This window comes from Sus scrofa, chromosome 8 (assembly GCF_054392235.1).
Source record: "Sus scrofa isolate SSC_HxYL_T2T_F1_AM1 chromosome 8, Sscrofa_HxYL_maternal_Yorkshire_Landrace_v2.0, whole genome shotgun sequence".
Lineage (NCBI taxonomy): Eukaryota > Metazoa > Chordata > Mammalia > Artiodactyla > Suidae > Sus > Sus scrofa.
This window is the reverse complement of record NC_139390.1, coordinates 84,740,001-84,762,092: the sequence shown is the minus strand read 5'-3', so window position 1 is coordinate 84,762,092 and position 22,092 is coordinate 84,740,001. Positions and strand designations below refer to the sequence as shown.

General features: G+C 34.7%; 1 protein-coding gene and 1 long non-coding RNA gene across 8 annotated transcripts in view; one reads left to right on the top strand and one right to left on the bottom strand.

Moving 5' to 3' along the window:
• Window positions 1-22,092, bottom strand: part of LRBA (LPS responsive beige-like anchor protein) — a 712,651-nt gene that overhangs the window by 371,739 nt on the left and 318,820 nt on the right. The window lies entirely within an intron of this gene.
• On the top strand, window positions 1,531-10,574 carry LOC146400918 (uncharacterized). Its single transcript, XR_014812828.1, has 3 exons — window positions 1,531-1,672; window positions 2,250-4,339; window positions 7,444-10,574. It is a non-coding gene; the product is annotated as an uncharacterized LOC146400918 (long non-coding RNA).

The following is a 22,092-nucleotide window of genomic DNA, read 5'->3' as shown; positions in this document are numbered from 1 at the left end:
TAGTAGCCACATTAAAAAAAGGAAAACCGGTGAAGTTAATTTTAACACAGTATATCCAAAATACTATCATTTCAACATGTAATCGATATAAAAACATTAGTATTTTACATTTTTTCATAATTTCCTCATTTGGATTTCTTTCCAAAACCGGTATGTATCTTAAACGTGGCACATCTCAGCTCAGACTAACCACATTTCAAATTCTCAAAAGCCAAATATGGCTGGTGGTTGATTACCATACTATATTGCACAGATATCAAGACAATGAAATGGAGGTAGATCATATTATGTTTACTTGTCTCTCTTCCTGTGATTTAATATTGGTCTGTGAATTCTGATATTCATTCATTAAAAAATTCTACATGACTTTTTACATAGTGGTTTTAGTAGCTACTGATCTCTGTGTTCAGATCTCAATTTTGTTATTCTACTATTCCTTCTGTATTTATTATCTGCAATTCTTCAATTAGAAAGCACTTTCCCTCTACAATGTAGTTACCATGAGGCACAATTTATATTTAAAAATGGGATGAATGTGTGATTTTTTCCCCTATACTAATCAGTTTTGAGAATCATAGTCTGGTTCCTCAGAATCCTCTGAAGTTAATCCATAAAGATTTTTTATGTCTATCATTATAAACTCATGGATTATTTTCTGACTGTCCCATCTTTGGCCAATTGAAGTCTCTTCATTTTTGCTCCTGAAATGTTATTTACTTGTTACCAGGAACCTCTGATCACTCTCTGATCTTTTGGTATGACCCAATGGTCCAGACCAATCTTGCCAGTCCTGGAAGCAAGCATTTCATCAAGGAGCCTTGATTCTTTTTTATTAGAAAATGGTATTTAGAGACCATAATTTAAGTTCAAGGGTGCTTAATGTTATCATATTGTTTGTTGTTTTTAGGCCTTACCAGTGGACAGAACTGGAAAAGACATTTCTTATTGAAGAAAATATCAGGTCACATAGATATTTCAATTCAAGTTTAGGATAAGAAGATTTTTACTACACTTCCTCAATTTTACAGTTTCTGTTTTCTCTTGCTTTTTGAAAAATCTTAAGTTTTAATAGTATTAACATAATTACTCATTTGCTTTGAATTGTGCAATCATAAATTACACCTCAGCACATAGCAGAAACTCACTGAACAAGTACTTAAGAAATAAAGAGAATAAATGAATAAAAAGAATTCTACTTTTGAGAAAATTATATGAATTAAGTTCAGAATGACAACTTCAATTATATTACAAACAATAAGAAAACCATAAACATTTAAATATTTATTTATAGCTTTTTCTTTGTCCTTAGCATATCTATGGCAGAGGGTGGGGTGGGGAGGGAAGGGAGATGTGTCCAGCAGAAAACTTCCAATTACTATGTTAATAAAGTCTCTTGAAATAATCTCTCAATGTAGTATATAATAAACAACTTATTTAATTTGGTTTCCAAATTAGCTACTGATGTTTAAATTTTTTTAAATTATGGATTAAAAATTTTAATGTATAATACGAGGCATATTTAGAAATCTATTTTTTTTTTTTTTTTTTGTCTTTTTGCCTTTTCTTGGGCCGCTCCCACGGCATATGGAGCTTCCCAGGCTAGGGGTCGAATCGGAGCTGTAGCTGCCAGCCTATGCCAGAGCCACAGCAACGCGGGATCCAAGCCAAGTCTGTGACCTACACCACAGCTCACGGCAATGCCAGATCCTTAACCCACTGAGCAAGGGCAGGGATCGAACCCACAACCTCATGGTTCCTAGTCGGATTCATTAGCCACTGTGCCATGACGGGAACTCCTAGAAATCTATTTTCAAGTCCTGTTTTTCTACCTTGTTCCTCCATCTACTTTTAAAGTCATATTCATTAGTATTTGGTTAAATTTTTCATTTTTTTTAAATATAAGCAAATATATTTATAGTTATATTTGCTGCCCCTTCCTTAGACAGATGGCAGCATATGACATGTATTTTTCTCTACCGTGTTTTGTTCATTTACCCAGTGACCATTTCTAAAGCAGTTCACAGAGATTTTCCTCATTGTGTAGAGGCACAGTGTTTTATTGATTCATTTCCCACACTGGATGGACATTTTGACCATGTATCAACTTTTGCTATTACAAATAGTGATGGGAGTTCCCACTGTGGTTTAGTGGGTTAAAAACCCAACCTGGTGTTTGTGACGATGCAGGTTCGATCCCTGGCCTTGCTCAGTGAGTTAAGGATATGGTGTTGACACAAGCTGTGGTGTAGGTCACAGAAACACTTGGATCCAGTATAGCCGTGGCTGTGACACAGGCTTGTAGCTTCAATTTGACCCCTATCCCAGGAACTTCCATGCCACAGGTATGGGCTATAAAAGAAAAACATAGAAACCAAAAAGATCCATGAGGGCAGGAACTTCAAATTCACTAGTAGGTATTCAGTGCTTAGAACAGTGCTTGCATACAACAGCACTCAATAATTATTGTAAATATAAATGTATGAATAAATAAATGACATATAAAAGGTATCATGAAAGTATTATAAACAGAAACTGAGCAGAAACAGTCTCTGCCCTTAAGGAACTGCCAGTCTGCTTGTGATAGGTTCTATATATATTAAAAACTCAATGGCAGTGTTCCATATAAGCCAAAGAACTGGTGCAGACACAGAATTCAAATACTATGACCCAGTGGAAGAATACGTACTCACATTTGGCTTTTAAGAAAAAGTAGGACTCAGACAAGCACAGCAGAGTGATGTATAGGTGGATGGGATGATGTGAGCACTTAAAATCAGGAAAGGATGGGAAGCAGTCCATGAGAAGACAGACTTCACTCACAAAGAAGATGAGTTTTGCTGTTTTTTTTTTTTTAAGACAAATCATACTTTAAGCTAAAAGTGTACTTTAAAAGAAAACAGTTTTTTCTTCAAACTTAACAATCATGATAAAATGTTTCAAGGCCATATAAACAAACATAAGTTTTTCTCCAGTAAGAACAACCTCTATGAGCTGTAATTTTACTATTAACATAATTTGTTTCTGATATATAGAAGCATGTAACATTGGATTTATACATAAAGTTACAAAATAGTATTTATTCTTAAAATTAATATCTCAGATTATAGGAAAAAATATTCAATTTCCTAAAGGAACATAGCTTAAAATTTTTAAAAAATATATAAATGGTATACTTTCTCAGAACCCTAAAATTAATATTTTAGAAGGTGGTTTTAAATTTTTTATGTACAATAAAGTAAAACATAGTACTTCTATGTTTTATTTTCCAAAAATACTGAATATTGAGATTTTTAACTTAATAATGATAATAATTAACACACATATGTTTACTATGTTTCAAACACTAAGTGCTTTACACATATTTGTTACAGAATTAATAATACAAAGTGTAACAGTTTGCTTTTTTAAAAGTTATTCTCTTAATAATTTTATGGTGCCTAGTTCTTATATGTAATGTTTTATGTGCCATTATTTTGCTTTTACTGCAAAAGAAAGATCTGGCTCCCAAAGATAAAGGAGATTTTTGGTAAATGGTGAAGGTAAAGAAATAAATGACCCACTTGGCTAGTGTGTAATTACACTGCCTGAGATTGTAACAATCTATCACATGAAGGAGGATGACACCACACTAAGGGGTGAGTCAAAGGAGATAGCCTTTGACTAACTACGGGACCCCAACGATCGATACTCCACAGATAGTGTGCTCTCAAAAACAATTGAATTCTAAAAAAGTTTGAAAATAGATTCCCCCCTTCTCCTGATACTGATCAGAGACCTATCTTGACCTTAGTCTGGAAGAGCAATACTTTCTTAAAAAGGTATATGAAACACATAAATCCTTTCTATCTCTAGATTGTTCTTTCAAATGGGTATTTAGCACGTTCCTATTATAATGACAGTCCTACAAGAAAAAAACCTACTGAAATCCTTATTTTGTAATTACCTAAACACGCTTTCTCAACTAGCTGTTACCAAGTTATCATATTGCTTAACACGTGATAGATAAACATCCAAAAGACAAAAAACATAATTTCTATCAGAAAATCAACATTTCCAAATAAGATTTCAGTACACATACTAAACTAGATATTTATAAATAGCAAATGATTTAGATAATAAGCAAGCAGAAAGAGACTTTAAAAATAAAAGGAAATTTTAAGTCCATAAAATAGTTTACAAAATGATTTTATAGGATAGTTACATTAAAATTACCTTATTATAATGTATTATACTTTATTTTAAATCCTCAGACTGTATATCTGAGAATAACTCCTGCTACACTGAAAAGTTTTTTGCTTTTTTTTTCTCTTGTTTAGGGCTGCACGCACGGCATATGAAGGTTCCCAGGCTAGGGGTCGAATGGGAGCTACAGCTGCTGGCCTACACCATAGCTCATAGCAACACTCAGATCCTTAACCACTGAGCAAGGCCAGGGATCGAATCTGCGTTCTCAAGGATGCTAGTCAGATTCCTTTCCACTGAGCCTTGATGGGAACTCCACACTGAAGTTTCAAAATTCACTAAGCTACATTTGAAAGCATAGCTCTTCCCTTTCATTTTCAAATTAAATCATAAAGAATTTCTGAGGTCCTTGAATAGTGCATTGAAAGTATCCATAATTAAAAAGGCAAGTATTTAAAACAATTTAAAGCCTGAAAGGTAATTAAGAGGACAACAAAATCTATTCTCAATTATAATAAATTTTCCTTTTCATAGGCTTATATTATTGTAAATATAGTTCATGAAACATCATAAATTACTATAATGTAAAAGATTATAAAATTAGACTTTGTAGGAAGTCTTAGTCTTTGTATCATACTATAATATCACTATTGCAGAGGATTAGACAGTGAACATGTAGAGCATCCATTCATTAGTACAAAATGCCACTTTGCAAAAATGTCAGTGTGATAAGGGATTACTACAAAAAAACACAGTATACCAACTCTGTTCTATTGCATTAAGCAACCCGATCCCTCCCAAACTACAAACCTATTAGGATGAAAGAATCACCGAGGGAGCTTAAAAAAAATCCAGGTAAACTGCAAAGCTTCAGACCAAGACCAATTAAATCTGAGTATATTCAAGGCACTCCCAAATTCCAAAATGTAGACAAGGTTGAAAACTACTTCTGTAGGGTATAGGTCTGTCTGAAAAGATGAAAACACCTTGAAAGAAAAAGCCGAAAAGAAACAATGCAAGATAAGGAAATGAGAGTATTTTTTGATAACAATGGTGATTATCTATATTAATTCTAAAATCTCCAAAGGATGAATGGAGGTGGATTAGTGGAAAGCCTTAATAAACCTTACAAATTAGAAATTTAATTAATTAATAAATACTGTGGACTAGTGCTGCTGGAGCAGATCAAGAGGATGTACCATTGGTTGATGCACAAACTGGACTGGGGCAACTGGAGGCTCCTTATTCCCTCCACGTCCTTGACATGTAAGTTCTGCCCACTGTTCCTACACAAGAGACACTTCAAAGACACAGCCTCGAGAGTGCAACATGTTATTGCAACTATCTGGCCTGGATGAATAACACTAGTCCCTCTATATAAACTCTGAAGATTCTCAGGGTGGGTCCAAGGACCTATTTGTCTAGCAGCTGCCCAAGTCAAGCCTCATTTGGGAGTTTCCTTGTTTATATAAACTGCCAGCTACCAATCTGGGGTGCTTTGCCTCTTCCTTTGGTCTCTCCTTGCCCTTCACATACAGGGACAGTTTTGAATGTCACCTGGGAACTCTGGACGTTGTGAACCATTAAGTGCTTGGATACATACATTTACTACATAACGTAGTATGATAACATATATGAGCAAGGGAATAATCTGTCAGGTAATGCTGCTGAGAGAAAAAAAGAGATAGGGGCTGGTAAAATAGATAGAGGCAGACACATTTCAGATAGGTTTTGAAAGATAAATAGGAATTTACCAAGCAAATAAGATGGGAAGAGCACTGAAGATACAAAGAAAATCATAAGGAAAAAAAAAAATGTGTCTGAAATGCAAGTTGCCTGGTGTAGCAAAAGATGAATGGCAAGGCGGGTTTATGGACTGGCATTAAGGGACCTTGACTGTCATATCTTAAGTTTGTCCACAGACACTGAGTTTAATAATGATCCTTTGAGACTGCAATAGTGTTAGAAGAGACTGTAGGCAAGGAAACCTGCAGGTTATTTGCAGATTTTTATAACAGAGGCTTTTCAACCAATCTAGGATATAATCACAACAGATTATCAAACAGGGCTACAGATAGAGCTAGTATTAAACAATGGAAAGCAGTTCTGATTTCAGAATAGACCCGGGAATTTTCTCTTTTCAACCAATGTCTAATTATGGCTTAACATCCTATTGAAAATGGACTATAATATATATAAATGCATTACTTAATACAAGTGTAGCCAAAAACATACTAGTTTTTCACTAACTTTTCACTTATTTCCATTTCAACAACACCTAATCACTTGCAATCTAGATTTCATGTTATAAATTCAGAGGATTTGCTCTCTCAACATACAGCTAATTCAAAAGACCCCTTCTTAACCTTTATTCCCTCAAGCTTTCCTATAACATTTCACATGCAAGACAGGAATTAACGTTGCCATTTAAGAGTTGAGAAAACTGAGGCATAGGTCAAAAAAGTCTTCCAATTAAAAGAGGTGATTTTCAAATCCAGAGCTACATGAAGCCAAAATCCATGATCAGTCTTCTGTGCCAAAATTACTCCATAGATAATTTTCTTCTAGTCATGAAAAGATTAAAGGCCTAAATTAATCTTCTGGATCTTTTTCTTTTCAAACACAATGAAAATATAAGGGCTTTCTGGAAGCACAACTCAGACACAATTTTACAATTTTTGACAAATGCATACAGTTGTTGTGTGGGAATCTCTAAGACTAACTTCAGGAGTTCCAGTCACAGTGCAGCAGAAATGAATCTGACAAGGAACCATGAGGCTGTGGGTTCAATTCCTGGCCTTGCTCAGTAGGTTAAGAATCTGGCATTGGTGTGAGCTGTGATGTAGGTTACAGATACCACTCAGATCTGATGTTGCTGTGGCTGTGGTGTAGGCTGTCAGCTGTAGCTCCAGTTGGACCCCTGGCCTGGGAACCTCCATATGCCACAGATGCAGCCCTAATAAGCAAAAAAAAAAAAAAAAAAAAAAAAAAAGACCAACTTCAGATTCGCTAACTCATTGCGGGGCTCACAGGACTCAGCATATAGTCATCCTTATGGCTACAATTCTTACAGTAAAAAGAGGCAAGGCAAAATCAAAAAAAAAGGAAAAGGCACATGGATCAAAATCTGGAGGAAGAAACCAGGCGAAAGTTCCCAATAGTCCTTTCCCTGTGGCGTCACACATTTCCTCCAGCAATGAGTTGTGAGAACACATGTGCAATGTTTGTTTAGGGAAGCTCATTAGGGCCTCAGATCCCAAGGTTTTCATTTGAGGCTGACCACTAAGGTATCCTCTACTTACCATGCACCATGAGTCCAGATTCCCAGAATAAAACATGATGGGGTTTGGCATAAGCTACATCATTTGTACAAATAGTCCAGGCAAAGTAAGCTACTTTTATCATTTACAGAAAGTTTTATATTTGTGTAAGGAACAATTTTCCATTCAAGTTCCCAAATGCCATCCAGGGGTCAACTTTACAATCAATTCCTTCTAAGGATATGCCTCTGTCATGTTAGTTCTTCACTACACAGTTGTGTAACCACAAAATCATTCAACAACAGTTCCATCACAGACACAAAATATTCTGTACCCTTTTGAAGTCAACTTGTACAAATCATGGGTCTACTTTTTATCCCTGTAGTTTGCCAATTCCAAAATGTAATACAAATGAAATGCAGAGCCTTTGAATCTGGCTTCTTCCAGTGCAATGCACTAACATTCATCCATGTTGTTGAATATGTCAGTAATTTGTTCCTTTTTATTGATAAATAATGTCCATGGTGCAGACATAGCACAGATCTTTTTATCTGCCACAAACATTTGGAATAGTGGTTTTTTTCTTTCTGTGAACTGCATTTCCGTTTCACCTGAGTAAATATCTAAGAGTAGCACTTTGGGGTTACATGATAACATTATAAGAAGCTGCTACATAATTTTCCGAAGTAGCAATGCCATTGGTATTCTATTATTTACATCCCCATCAGCAACGTGTAAAAGTTCCATCACAGTTTGAAACAGATATATTCAATGGTTTTCTCATAACTCTATGTATGCACTAAGGAAAACTGGTTGGGTGAGTAATCACATAACAAAAAATATATACCAAAGTGCCCTTTTTCCAGGTGGCAAAATTCACTCATATAACAAAATTCAGTTTAAATGTCATTGTTTCACCTATAAACTTAGAACTAATTACCCCTTACTGTGTTCACATTACTTAGTTCATAAAACTATAGTTTGAACTATTATTTACTATCTGATGTTATTTTCATGTACCTGTTTTCCCGTTTGTTCTAAATTCCTTGATAACATTATGACTTATTCAGCTCTGAATTTTTATCATGGCAGACAGTACCAACTACCAAGCAATGAAAATTTTTGCTAAAATGAAGTAAATAAGTGAGAAAGCTTACTCTGGCGATTTACCTACCCTACAAAACAAAACAACCAAAAACACCAGATAAAATAAGAGAAACAAAAATTTTTAATTCAAGATACTAGACATCAGACAACAAAAGAGAGAGATCCCTAAGAGATGGGAAAGAAACAAAATGAGTTCTACAATTTCCCCAGCTCACTGTTTGAAGAGTTTCTAGACCGAAACACAGGGAGGAAGAAGCTAAGCAAAGTCTAGCCGAGTCTCTGAGTTTAAGAGACAGACCTAAGTGTCTGAGAGAAGGTGGCAAGAATTCTTAGGATCAGGAACTGAAAAGGAGAGAGCTAAAGAATGAAAGGACACCAGAGATGTGAAGGAGGCTGGCCTTAAGTGTTCTGTAGAGCACCAGTCACCACAAGCAGGTAAGAAACTGCTCAAGGCCAGGGAGAAAAGGACAATGGAGAGTTCAATATCCCTCCTTCAATACTGATAGACAGAAAATCAGTAAGGTTATATAAGACATGAATAACACTACCAATCAACCTGACCTAATTGACACTTACAGAACACTATATATACCCTGTAACAGCAGAACACATTCCTTTCAAATTTACTTGAGGACTTCCCTTTTGGCTCACAATATAACTACATGGCATTGCTTCAAATTTCTTGAAACATATACCATGGCAGTCCATATCCTAGGCCATAAAACAAATTTCAAGAAGCTAAAAGGCGTTCACATCATAAAAAGTAAGTTTTCTGAATGAAGATAAAGTAGAAATCATTAACTGAAAAGTCTCTGGAACATCAGAAATATCCACAAACTAAGTAATATCTTTTTAACTATTCTTGTGAGAAAGGAAAAATAAAAAGAGAACCAGAAAGGATTCTGAATAGAAGGCAAATAAAAATACAACCCATCAAAACATATGAGATGCTGTTAAAGCTGTGCCTTAAAGCTATACTTAGTGGACGAAAAGCTTATATTAGAAGTCTAAAAATCAATGACTTAAGTAAAGCAACAGCAAAACCCAAAGCAGAAGAAAGGAAATAATAAAAGTCACAATGAAAATCAAAGAAATAGGAAAGAAGGAGAGAAAGAAAAGAAAGACAGACAGACAGAAAGAAAAAGACTCATGAAGCAACAAAAAAAAAAAAAAAAAAGAGAGAGAGAGAGAGAAGATACAAATCATCAATATGACAAATAAGATAGGCAACATCACCACATATTTGGCAAACATTGAAAGAATAAAAAGGAGATACTGTGCATAAGTTGATGCCAATAAATTGGACAACTCTGATGATAAATGAAAGAGATCTAAACTAAGAAACTGCAGTTTAGAAATTCATCAACAAAATTCCAGGCAGTAGCTTCCATAACAAATTCTGTACAACATTTAAGGGGTAAGTATCCATTTTACTGAACTTCTTGTGCTACATTGCAGTAACAATATGGTAGCTTTGTATTTAGAAATGTATTGGAGGCAGAGTTGCTTTCATAATTTTCAGAATTATGCATTCTTCATGAATACCTTTATACTGCTGTTTGCACATATGTATTTTCGAACTTGAAATACAGGTGTGAACAGCGTACACTAGTTTACTAGTTTTACTTCATTTGTATTTTTTAATTAAGGGTTTAGATATTGCCCCTATTACAAACTGGTTTTAAATATTGGATATAATATCAGTTTTAACACCCGCTTTGCATTTTCACACACGGTCAACTGCGACATGTAAATTTTGTCATATTTTATGCTATGTGGAATACTACCTACTTTATGTATTTTAACTTAGTTTTAATATTTTCCTTTCTAGGGAAAAGGTCTTCTTTCACTTCTCATGATAGTTGTTATACATACTAAAACTTTATGTACAGAAATACCAGTACTTGAACAAATTCAAAGCACATGGCTTCCTAACCCTTGCTCCAACGTGGTTCATTAGGTTCAAATTATAATAGATTCATAATTTCAACTATCACTTTTGAAATGTGTCACTTTCCCATTTTCAAGACCAATGTAGACACCTTACTGGTGAAAGTTGTTTAAGTTGCTTAATTGCTGATAGACACATACTGTCAGGTGAAATAATTTTATGGGTATTGGGTTTTTCCTCCTCCAGGGGGTGGGTGGGACAAGTTAATTTCATAAATGCAAAATATTTAAACTTCTCCGTAAAATAAGTGGCCACTCAGTATGATTTCTATGTCTGAAAGGTCCCAAATCAAAATTGTACATCCATAATCTGTACTTTAACCCTTCCTTGTTCTAAAAAAACAAATGGCACTGGTTACTACAGGAGGCAGGAGAGAGTATGTTAGTTTTTAGAATCTGGAAAGCAGATAGAATTACTTTATAAGGTTGGAACATCCATGAAACACAAACCAAAAATTTTATTGTTTACTAATTTCCTATATTGCTATTAATTTTGTTCTTAAGTTGATAGATTCCAAAGAAGGTGTTAAGTACTTTTCACCTCTTCCTTCATTAGAAAATTAGGTTAATAGTGGTTTCCTTGATCAGAAGCATCACCACTTACTAAAACATACATGGAGAGAATAATGAATAAACAGGCCTTCTAAGGGAAAAAAGATTCATTTTATATAAACTATTCAGATTATGATGTGGAGGAATCACTTCCCACTCATTTTATGAGGTTAGCATTATCCTGATACCAACCTGTCCAAGGTGTTACAAGAGAACCATAGATCAATATTCCTCATGACTGTAGATGTAAAAGTTCTACACAACATTTACCAAATTCAGTAATAAATGAAAATACCTCATGACCAAGAGGAGTTCATCCTTGGAATGCAAGATTGGCTTAACATCCAAAAATCACTGATCCTATGACCAGGATAAAGACAAAGATTTATGCTCTCATCCCTTCCATTCAACATTATGCTAGATAATGTGGCCAAAATAAAAAACAACAACAACAAAAAGAAAACGGACAAAATCCAAAGCAGAAAGGAAGAAGCAAACTGTTCTTTTTTGTTGTTGTTGTTCTTTGCTCACAAAGTAATTACTTATGAATAAAATCACATAGAAGCTACAAAAATCTACTAGAATAACTGAGTTAAGCAAGGTTGTAGGATCAACATACTAAAATAAAACAAAACAAAAAACCTCCTGTATTTCCCTATGCCAGCAATGAAGTCAGAAATTGAAGTAAAAATAACCTTTTTCAGTAACACAAAAAATGGAAAGTACATCCAAAAATATGGGCAATATGTGTACATTGATAGCTATAAAACATCACTGGAAGAAATTAAAGGCTATAAAAATGTAGAGACAATCCTTTTCTGAGGATTAGTAGACTCAATAAAATTATGATGTAAATTACCCTCAAATTCATCAACAATCCCAAATCCAATCAAAATCCCAGCAGGATTGGAACTGACAAGCTAATTCTAAACTCCGTTTGGAAACTCCAAAGGCCTAGACTTTTTGAAACAGCTCTGAAAAAAAGTAAAAAAGTGGAAGACCAATGCAATCTGACTTCAAGTATTACAAAGCCACAGTAATCAAAGACGATGTGGTCCTACCAGAAGGACAGTCAGAGATGAAGAGGTCAGAAGATAAATTCCAGAAATAAACCTACACATAGATGGATGACAAATTTTAGACAGAGGCACAGAGGTTATTCAAAGGATAAAATAGTCTTTTTAACAAATGGTGCTGAAACAAAAGGATCTTCACGTGCAAAATATGACCTTCAATCCATGCTCGTACAATACACAAAACTTACTTCAATATGGCTCTTACACATAAATGTAAAATGTAAAGCTACAAAATTTCTGGAAGAATAAAAGGAAAAAAAATGTTTATGAACCGGGTAAGGCAAAGATTTTTTAGATATGACACTAAATACATGATTAACACAAAAAATAATACTAATAATCATAAACTAGCTTTGCTAAAGTTACAAACTCTTCAAAGGAAACCTAAGAATATGAAAAGACAAGCCATGGACTGGAAAGAAATATTTGCAAAGTGGATATTGACTGGATTGGTATCATGACTAAATAGAGAATATACTATTCAATAATAAAAAGAACACCCTAATTTTTAAACAGGAAAAAGATATGATGAACATTTCACTTAAGAAGACATATACACACATAAAATATGATCAATAAGCACATGAAAATATGCTCAACATCATTAGTCATTAAGCAAATTAAAATCGCACTTCTATTAAACTGACTAAAATTAAAAATTAATAACCAGTGCTGGTGAAAATGCAGAGGAACTCTTATATCCTGCTGGTGGAAGTGTAAAATGACACCTTGTTAAATAGTTTGGCAGTTTCTTAAAAAGGTATGTTTAAATAAACCAATCCTAAGACTCAATCATTACACTACTGGGTATTTACTCAGGAGAAAAAAAAGCATATACCCCAAACAAAGACTTCAACATAAATGTTCATAGCAGCTTTATTCATAAGATTCCCCAAACTGGAAACAACCAAATACCCAATAACTCAAATGGACTAAAAAACAAAATAAAACAAAACAAAAAACTGTGATATATCCATATAATGTAATATTACAACTATGCATACATGCAACAGCATGGGTGAATTTCAAAATAATTATGCTGAGTGAAAGAAGCCAGGAGAAAAAAAGGGTACGAACTCGATAAATGTATTTATAAGTAATTCTAGAAAATGTGAAGTAGTCTATAGTGATCAGTGGCTGCCCAGGGTCAGGGAAGATGGAAAAAAGGATCACATAAGGTCAGCAAGAAAGTTTTTGACTGTGGAGATGGTTTGAAATACATATATAAAAACATAAAAGTTGTATACATCAAATATGTGGAATTTATTGTATGTCATTCAAACCTCTGACGTATGTCATTTTTATCCTATTTTTATATTAATGAGTTTATATTAATAATTAACATTCTTTCTGTGCCCAGGCCTATACAAAGCATTTCATATTTCACAATGATTTTTAATTCTATGAATCATCTCTATTTGACTAAAGAAAGGAAAATAAGGAAAATGAAAGTCAGAGAGGCTAACGAGAATTGAAAAATAACTAATAACCAAGTGCTCTGCCAATATTATACATCTAGTAAGTAAAGAGATACAAACTCAGGTCTACTTTAACTTAATCACTAGATATACGATATGAATATCTTGAAGAAAGAATGAAAAGAATAGAAAAAAAAACAAAAAAAAAAGGAGTTCCCGTCGTGGCACAATGGTTAACGAATCCGACTAGGAACCATGAGGTTGCGGGTTCAGTCCCTGTCCTTGCTCAGTGGGTTGAGGATCCGGCGTTGCCGTGAGCTGTGGTGTAGGTTGCAGACGCGGCTCAGATCCCACGTTGCTGTGGCTCTGGCGTAGGCCAGTGGCTACAGCTCCAATTCGACCCCTAGCCTGGGAACCTCTGTATGCCGCGGGAGCAGCCCAAAGAAATAGCAAAAAGACAAAAAAAAAAAAAAAAAAAAGAAAACAATAGGAATTACAATTGGCTGAATAAGGGCCCATCAAAGACATCCACATACTAACCCCCAGAACTGTGAATATATTGCTTTCCATGGCAAAAGAGATTTGTGGGCGTGATTAAATTAAAGGTGAAAGGATGGGGAAATTATCCTGGAATTTTGGGGTGGGCTAATGCAATCACAAGGTCCTTATAAAAGAGAGGGAGGAGCATTAGGGTGAGGGAAGGCAAAATGGTGATAAAAATAAGGAAAAATAAGGAGACCAATGACAGAAGCAGAGTCAGAAATTTGAATAAGCTGAGCATCTGCTTTGAAGATGGAAGGAGCCATGAACCAAGGAATGCAGGTAATCTTTAGAAGCTTGAAAAGGTTAAAAAAAAGTATTCTTCTCCTGAGACTCCAGAAGAAACACAGCCCTATATTAACCAAGTTTAGACTTCTGAACCTTCAAAACAACCCTTACGTAAGCCAATACATTTGTGGTAATCTACTACAGTAGCAATGAGAAACTAATATAGGCACTACAGTCAACATGGTTCCCAACAGTGCTCCATCTAATCAGGCATATAGTAAAAGTTCCTGATGTTAATGAGAAGAACAGACCCTTTGGGTGTGGGAGAACACATGAAAGGCAGCTCGCTGGGACTTTATTCCTGTGGGCTCTAGATATCTATGAGTAAAGTCCAAAACTAAGTATATGCCAAAATTTTAGAGATTCCTTTGAAAACTTCGAAAGAAAACTCACATAAACTATTCCTTAAGATGACTTCAAAACAATACAAATTCTTTGGTGGGCCTGGAAGGAGAGAGTGCTATCAAAAGATCTCAAATGGGGAGTTCCTATCATGGCGCAGTGGTTAACGAATCCGACTAGGAACTATGAGGTTGTGGGTTTGATCCCTGGCCTTGCTCAGTGGGTTAAGGATCTGGCGTTGCCGTGAGCTGTGGTGTAGGTTGCAGATGTAGCTCGGATCCCAAGTTGCTATGGCTGTGGTGTAGGCCGGCGGCTACAGCTCCGATGAGACCCCTAGCTTGGGAACCTCCACATGCCACGGAGCGGCTCAAAAAAAGACAAAAAAGACAAAAAAAAAAAAAAAATCTCAAGTGGGTCTTGGGTCTAAGAATGATTTGGTATTAACCAAATACTAAATACAGGCTGGGACCAGACAGGCTGTAAGCAGTTTATAATTCACTGCTGTTCTTCCTTTTTTTTTTTTTCTTTTATTTATTTAGGACTGCCCCTACAGCATACAGGCTAGAGGTCTAATCAGAGCTACAGCTGTCGTTCTATACCACAGCCACAGCAATGAGGGATCTGAGCTGTGTCTGCGACCTACACCACAGCTCATGGCAATGCCAGATCCTTAACCCACTAAGCAAGGCCAGGCATCATACCCGGCAACCTAACGGTTCCTTGTGGGATTGTTTCTGCTACTCCAGGACAGGAACTCCTTTTTTTTTTTTTTTTTTTTTTAAAGGGCCACACCCAAGGCATAGGGAAGTTCCCAATCTAGGAGTTGAATCTGAGCTACAGCCACAGCAATGCCAGATCCCAGCCACATCTGCTACTTAAAACACAATTCATCGCAATACCAGGTCCTTAACCCACTTATTGGAGCCAGGGATCGAACCCACGTCCTCATGGATACTAGTCAGGTTCACTACTGCTGAGCCACAAAGGGAACTCCAAGTCACTGCTGTTTTTTGTCTTGTTTAGTTTTTAATTAAGCATGTAGCCTAGGTCCCATAAAAAAGAGAAATGTTAAAACAAATTTCAAACCTCAAACTTGATTTTCCAATTCCTATTTTTATTATATATTTAAACATTGAATCCTATATTTCCTTCTTTCATTCATTAAAAAGACACTTATTAACCATCTAAAATATTCCAGATAAAATTCCAAGCACTTTTTTTAAACCTCCAAGGCATATGGAGGTTCCCAGGCTTGGGATCATATTGGAGCTGTAGCTGCCAGCCTACACCACAGCCACAGCAACACGGGATCCGTGCCATATCTAAAACCTACACCATAGCTCAGGGCAACACCAGATCCTTAAGGCATTCAGCAGAGACAGGGATCAAACCCACAACTCATGGATACTAGTCAGGTTCATTCCCACTGAGGCACAACAGGAACTCCTCAGCACATCTTAATGAATACAAACAAGGCTAGGAATCTGAGGCTATTGCAAAAGCAATTACTATACTCTGTCACAAGGGCCATAATGCGAAGCAGAGGTCATTACAGGAGACATAAAAGAATCCTTATGCTAGGAAGGGAAACAATAAGTGGAGGCTTAGACATGAGATGGACAAGCACTGAGACAAGCATGAAGCACAAAGAAAATGCATTCTAAATACACGAGGCTATAAGACTGTTTGAGCATGATACCAGTGGGGCCAGAAAATCCCAGGCCATACTCACAGTGAAGTAACAATTTCTTAATTCTATGCTCTATTAGGACAATACCCATGTCTGTTTTCTACTGTTACATTTTCAGCACAATGCCTGACACATCATAGGAGTTTAATAAATATTAGTTCCATAATTAACAATTTTTGAAAACCTAATTAGGAAAACATCAATAAAAGGAAGAAAGGAAAGAAGTTAGGAGAACGAAAGAAAAAGACACTTGGCAAAGACTGAGAAGAGAATAACGAAAAGGATTTCATAAAAGTCATTCAATAAGATCCAAATGGTCAAGATTTTGAGTCTTTGTCACAGATCACTTGCACAATCTCCAACAAGTTATTTAACCTCTCCACAACTGCTTCCTTATCTATAAAATGAGGTAAGGTGTAGATCAGGTGCATTCTATCTCACAGTGCTAAATATGGCCATACCAGGTATTTTCAAGGAAAGTGCACAAAACATTAACCAAAATATTGTTTTTATGACGTAGAAAACACTCGGCAAAATTTTTCTTAACTGTGAAATTAAAGTGAAAGAATTTCTAATTTTGAATATGCAACAAAAATGTTTCTTTAATTGAGCTTTAATTCTCAATTATCCACAGCTAGAGGGAAAGAATGTAAAGGAAACCCAAGAGACAAATTCTCTGTACTTCCTCAGAAATTCTTCCTGGGAAAAGTTTCAAACTTACAGAGAAACTTCAAGAAGAATACAATAAAAACTACATAGTTTTTGCCTAAATTTCCCATCTAGTTTACATATCTTGGTATATTTGCTTTATTGAGTTTTCACTCAATCTTTCTCTCCCCCCCCCCTTTTTTTTGCTGAAGTATAAGTTACAGACAGCATGATAGTTCAATATATAACGTGTATCTCTAAGAACAATGATACTTTCATATATAACAATATAGTTATTATTCAGAAATTAAGTATTAATTCAATATTATATATAATATAGAATTTACATTCAAATTATTCCAATAATATTTACAGCTGTTTATGTTGTATGGTTTTGATCCAGGTCCAATCAAGAATCACTTTCCTATATAAGTACTATCTGAATATTGCTTTGTGTCATTTACTAAAAATTAATTACACTTTAAAAAATAACCCAATATAAGATGATAAAAGTTGGAGTCAGGGAAGAATGCTACAAAGAGTCTTAGATTATGACCTAGAAGACTAGGTTTGATGTTGATTTTGATTTTATTCTAATAAGCTTCTATTGGAGCAATATTCCCTTTGTAGGCTGGGTAGTGATTTTCACAGCATGAGATGCCATGTAGGAGCAATGAGTAAGAAACCCATGAGTTTTTGAGGTCAACTAGGATGGGTCCCTTTTTTTTATTTTATATATTGGGGTTCTAATTAAGAACAGCACAAGGCTTTTTGGGTGGTAGTTTGTTTTTTGCATGAAAATAAAGTTTGGAAATAAGCTAAATAAGTAAAACAAAACAGAACAAAAAAAGGTAGGTAGAAAGAATAGGAAAAGAAAAGAAATATCAAATTCTTAGTGATCTTCAAACCTGTATTTCTGGAAACAAAACATCAAACATAGATATAATCTTTCATTGTTGACCAGAGCTGAAGCAGCAAACTATAAGATGGAAAATCACAGCCTTTATTACTTGAAAAGCCATTATTATCTCTGAGCCTTCATTCATGCCAAGGCAAATGAGAAATAACAGTATCCACTTTATAGGGTTATTGTGAGGATCCAATGAAAATTTTGTAAAGAAATTATCCAGTGCCGGACATTGTCAGCACTCAGAAAACTAATACCAATTACCAATATTAAGAATTTACACGATGTTAGTTATAAGCATAGGCTCTGAGTCAGACTACCTGGGTTCGAATATTAACTCAAGGGAGAGGGCCTAAATCAATAAAATCAGAAAGGAAAAAGAAGTTACAACCGACACCACAGAAATACAAAGGATCATAACAGATTACTATAAGCACCTACACTCCAATAAAATGGATAACCTAGAAGAAAAGGACAAATTCTTAGAAAGGTACAATCTTCCGAAGCTAAAGCAGAAAGAAAGAGAAAGTATAAAATGACTAATAAAAAATACTGAAATTAAACCAGTAATTTAAAAACTCCCAACAAGCAAGAGTCCAGGACTAGATGGATTCACAGGTGAATTCTACCATTTAGAAAACAGTTAACATCTATCCTTCTGAAACTATTCCAAAAAAATCCAGAGAAAGGGATACTTCAAAAATCATTCTATGAGGCCAGCATTACCCTGATACCAAAACTAGATGAAGACATCAGGAAAAAAAAAAAAATACAGGCCCATATCATTAATGAACACTGATGCAAAAATCCTCACAAAATTTTAGCAAACCAAATCCAACAATACAGTAAGAGAATCATACACTATGATCAAGTGGGATTTATCCCAGTGATGCAAGGGATTTTTCAATATCCATAAATCAATCAGTGTGATACACCATATTAACAATCTGAATAAAAATCATATTACCTCAACCAATGCAGAAAGAGCTTCTGACAAAAATTCAACAACCATTTATGATAAAAACTCTGCAGAAAGTGGGCATAGGGGCAACAGAACTCAACATAATGAAGGTCATACAAGACAAACCCACAGCTAACATTATACTCAACAGTGAAAAATGGAAATCATTCCCTCTAAGATCAGGAACAAGATAAGGATGCCCACTCTCGCCACTTTTATTCAACATAGTTTTAGAAGTCCTAGTCACAGCAATTAGAGGAAAAAAGAAATAAAAGTAATATAACCTGGAAAAGAAGTAAAACTGTCACTGTTTGCAGATGATATGACACAGAAAAGCCTAAAGATGCTACCAGAAAAATACTAGTGCTCATCAATGAATTTTGTAAAGCTGAAGGATACAAAATTACCATACAGAAATCTCTAGCATTTCCATACACTAACAACAAACTATCATAAAGAGAAATTAAGGAAACAATTCCATTTACCATGGTATTAAAAAAGAATAAAATACCTAGGAATAAACCAAACTAAGGAGGTAAAAGACCTGTACTCCAAAACCTAAAAGACACTGATGAAAGGAACCGAAGATGACCCAAACAGATGAAGTGTTCTTGGATGGGAAGAATCGGTATTGTTAGCCTGAACTGTTGACCTGAAACCTTGAAACTCTTAAAATAATGATTCAATTACACATATACACACATCCATTCTTTTTCATATTCTTTTCCTACATAGATTATCATAATATCAGGTCTTTCATGATTCCTGAATAAATTTTTATAAAACAAAATCTTAGAGCTAAAGAGGATCTTATCATCTAATGAACTTATTTTAATAGCAACATTTGCACCACTTGCAATAATTTGTGTTAACATCTTCCTCCTCCAGGCTCTATGCAAACAAACTATTTTTGCCTTCTTCTCTCACAGGTAACTGAAATAAATAAACGCATATGAAATTAAGATTTTGTTAGTATAACTTATCCATTGTCACACAATGTGAAAGTCAAGAACAGAAATACGGATGTCACACTAGAATCTTTCCCTGAAATCACATTGATATTTTACTAAAAAAAAAGAATAAATTTGTTTTTTAAAAGGCTTTTGTTTCCTTATTTATGACTATGTACAGTAAGAAATTATCATCACTGCTTTTAAGCTATTCATAATTGTCTTCACTTTCTTGTTTCCCCTTTTAGACAGAAAGTTCTATGAGGGCAAGAGACGTATCTGTTTTATTTATATTGATTTTTTGAGTGCCTTAATGTGCACAATAAGTGATACACAGCTGGTATTAAATAAATATGAATAGAAAAATGGTCCTTAATCCATCTGTTGATGGACATTTAGGTTGCTTCCATGACTTGACTATTATAAATAATGCTTAGGGTACATGTATCATTTTGAGTAACAGTTTTCTCAGTGTACAAAGAAAAGGTGGTATATTTATATAGTGGAATATTACATCATATATACAAAACAGAAATAGACCCACAGACATAGAAAACAAACTTATGGTTACCAAAAGGGAAAGGGGGGGTGATAAATTAGGAGTGTGGGAGTAGCATATATACACTGCTATATATGAAACATAACCAATAAGGAACCACTATATAGTACAGGGAACTATACGCAATATTTTTTAATAACCTCTAAGAGAAAATATCTGAAAAAAATATATGTATACATAAGTGAGTCACTTAACTGTACACTTGAAACTAACACAACAGTGTAAATAAACTATACTTCAATTAAAAAAAGAAAGTAAAAAAAAAAAAGAAAAAGAACTGTTCCAATAGACAGGAGAGCCAAAACTTGAAACAACCAAATATCAGCTATCAGAATAGCCTAGAGTGGGAGTTCTCATTGTGGCTCAGCAGGTTATGAACCAGACTAGTATCCACGAGGAGGTGGGTTCGATCCCTGGCCTCGCTCAGTGGGTTAAGGATCTGGCAATGCTGTGAGCTATGGTGTAGGTTGCCAATGCAGCTCAGAACCTGTGTTGCTGTGGCTGTGGTGTAGGCCAGCAGCCATAGCTCTGATTCAACCCCTAGCCTGGGAATTTCCATATGCTGTGGGTATGGCAGTAAAAAGAAAAAAAAAAAAAAAAAGACTAACGTGGTCTAAAGTGGAAGGCAGACTTGACAACAGGTCTGCAAAATGGGCTAAACTGCAAATTTGGCTAAACTACTGCAGTGGTTCAAGTGATTCTTGTACTGGGGTACTTGGTAAAAACACAGATTCAACGGCTCCAATCCAGACCCATATGAAACCATTAGGTTTCCTCAAATTCCTTAAATAATTTCATGTGCATCCAATCCTTTAAAATACTTCTGAAAATTTTTGATTATACTAAAAATTACACCAGGGACTCTTAAAGGTCAAGGACCCTCCAAGTTACTACTTAAAATTACCCACTAAACTTTAAATTTTTCTAACTGAAATATTCAAAAGTAAATTGTTATGGAAAAGTGTTTTCCACAAGTAGAAAACAAAATTTCCTAGTCTGTAACTATTATCTATAGTACATATCTTTTCTGATATATTCTATTTCGACTATGTTTTTCTTAATTAATCTGATCCTTCATAAAATAGTACACTATCAGTTATGATAGAAATATTTTTGAAATTTATTGTTCAAACTTATGTCTGTTTTGGTCTAGCATAGTGAAAATTTTAAGAAAAGTTATGAATGAAAACAAGTAGTCTGCCTGATCAAAAAAATTACTTAGGATATACTACAGGCTCATCACTAAGCTAGGAACTATGGAAATTTCATAAGGTAAACATTTCATAATCTAGACACACAAAAAATAATACAATATACTGTCAGGTACTAAATTCTTCAGTAGAGAAAGGGAGGAAAGAATATCAAGAAAAATAGGAAGAGTCTTCATTGAATAATGAAACTGAAAGGGGATTCCAAAAATATACACACATTTTTTGGTGTTTTTAGTGAACATATGTGCAATAATTTTTCTTTTCCAATTTGTTTTTATTTATGGTTGTAACTTATTGACTTTGGATTGTTGGTACTTGATACTTATTTCACTGTTTATTTCTTTGAAATTACTTTGTACCAAAAATGTTTTACTCAAAATTTTTAAAAACATACATTCATTTTGAATATTGCAAAACATGTTAACTGGCTATAAAATTATGTATTTTTTGC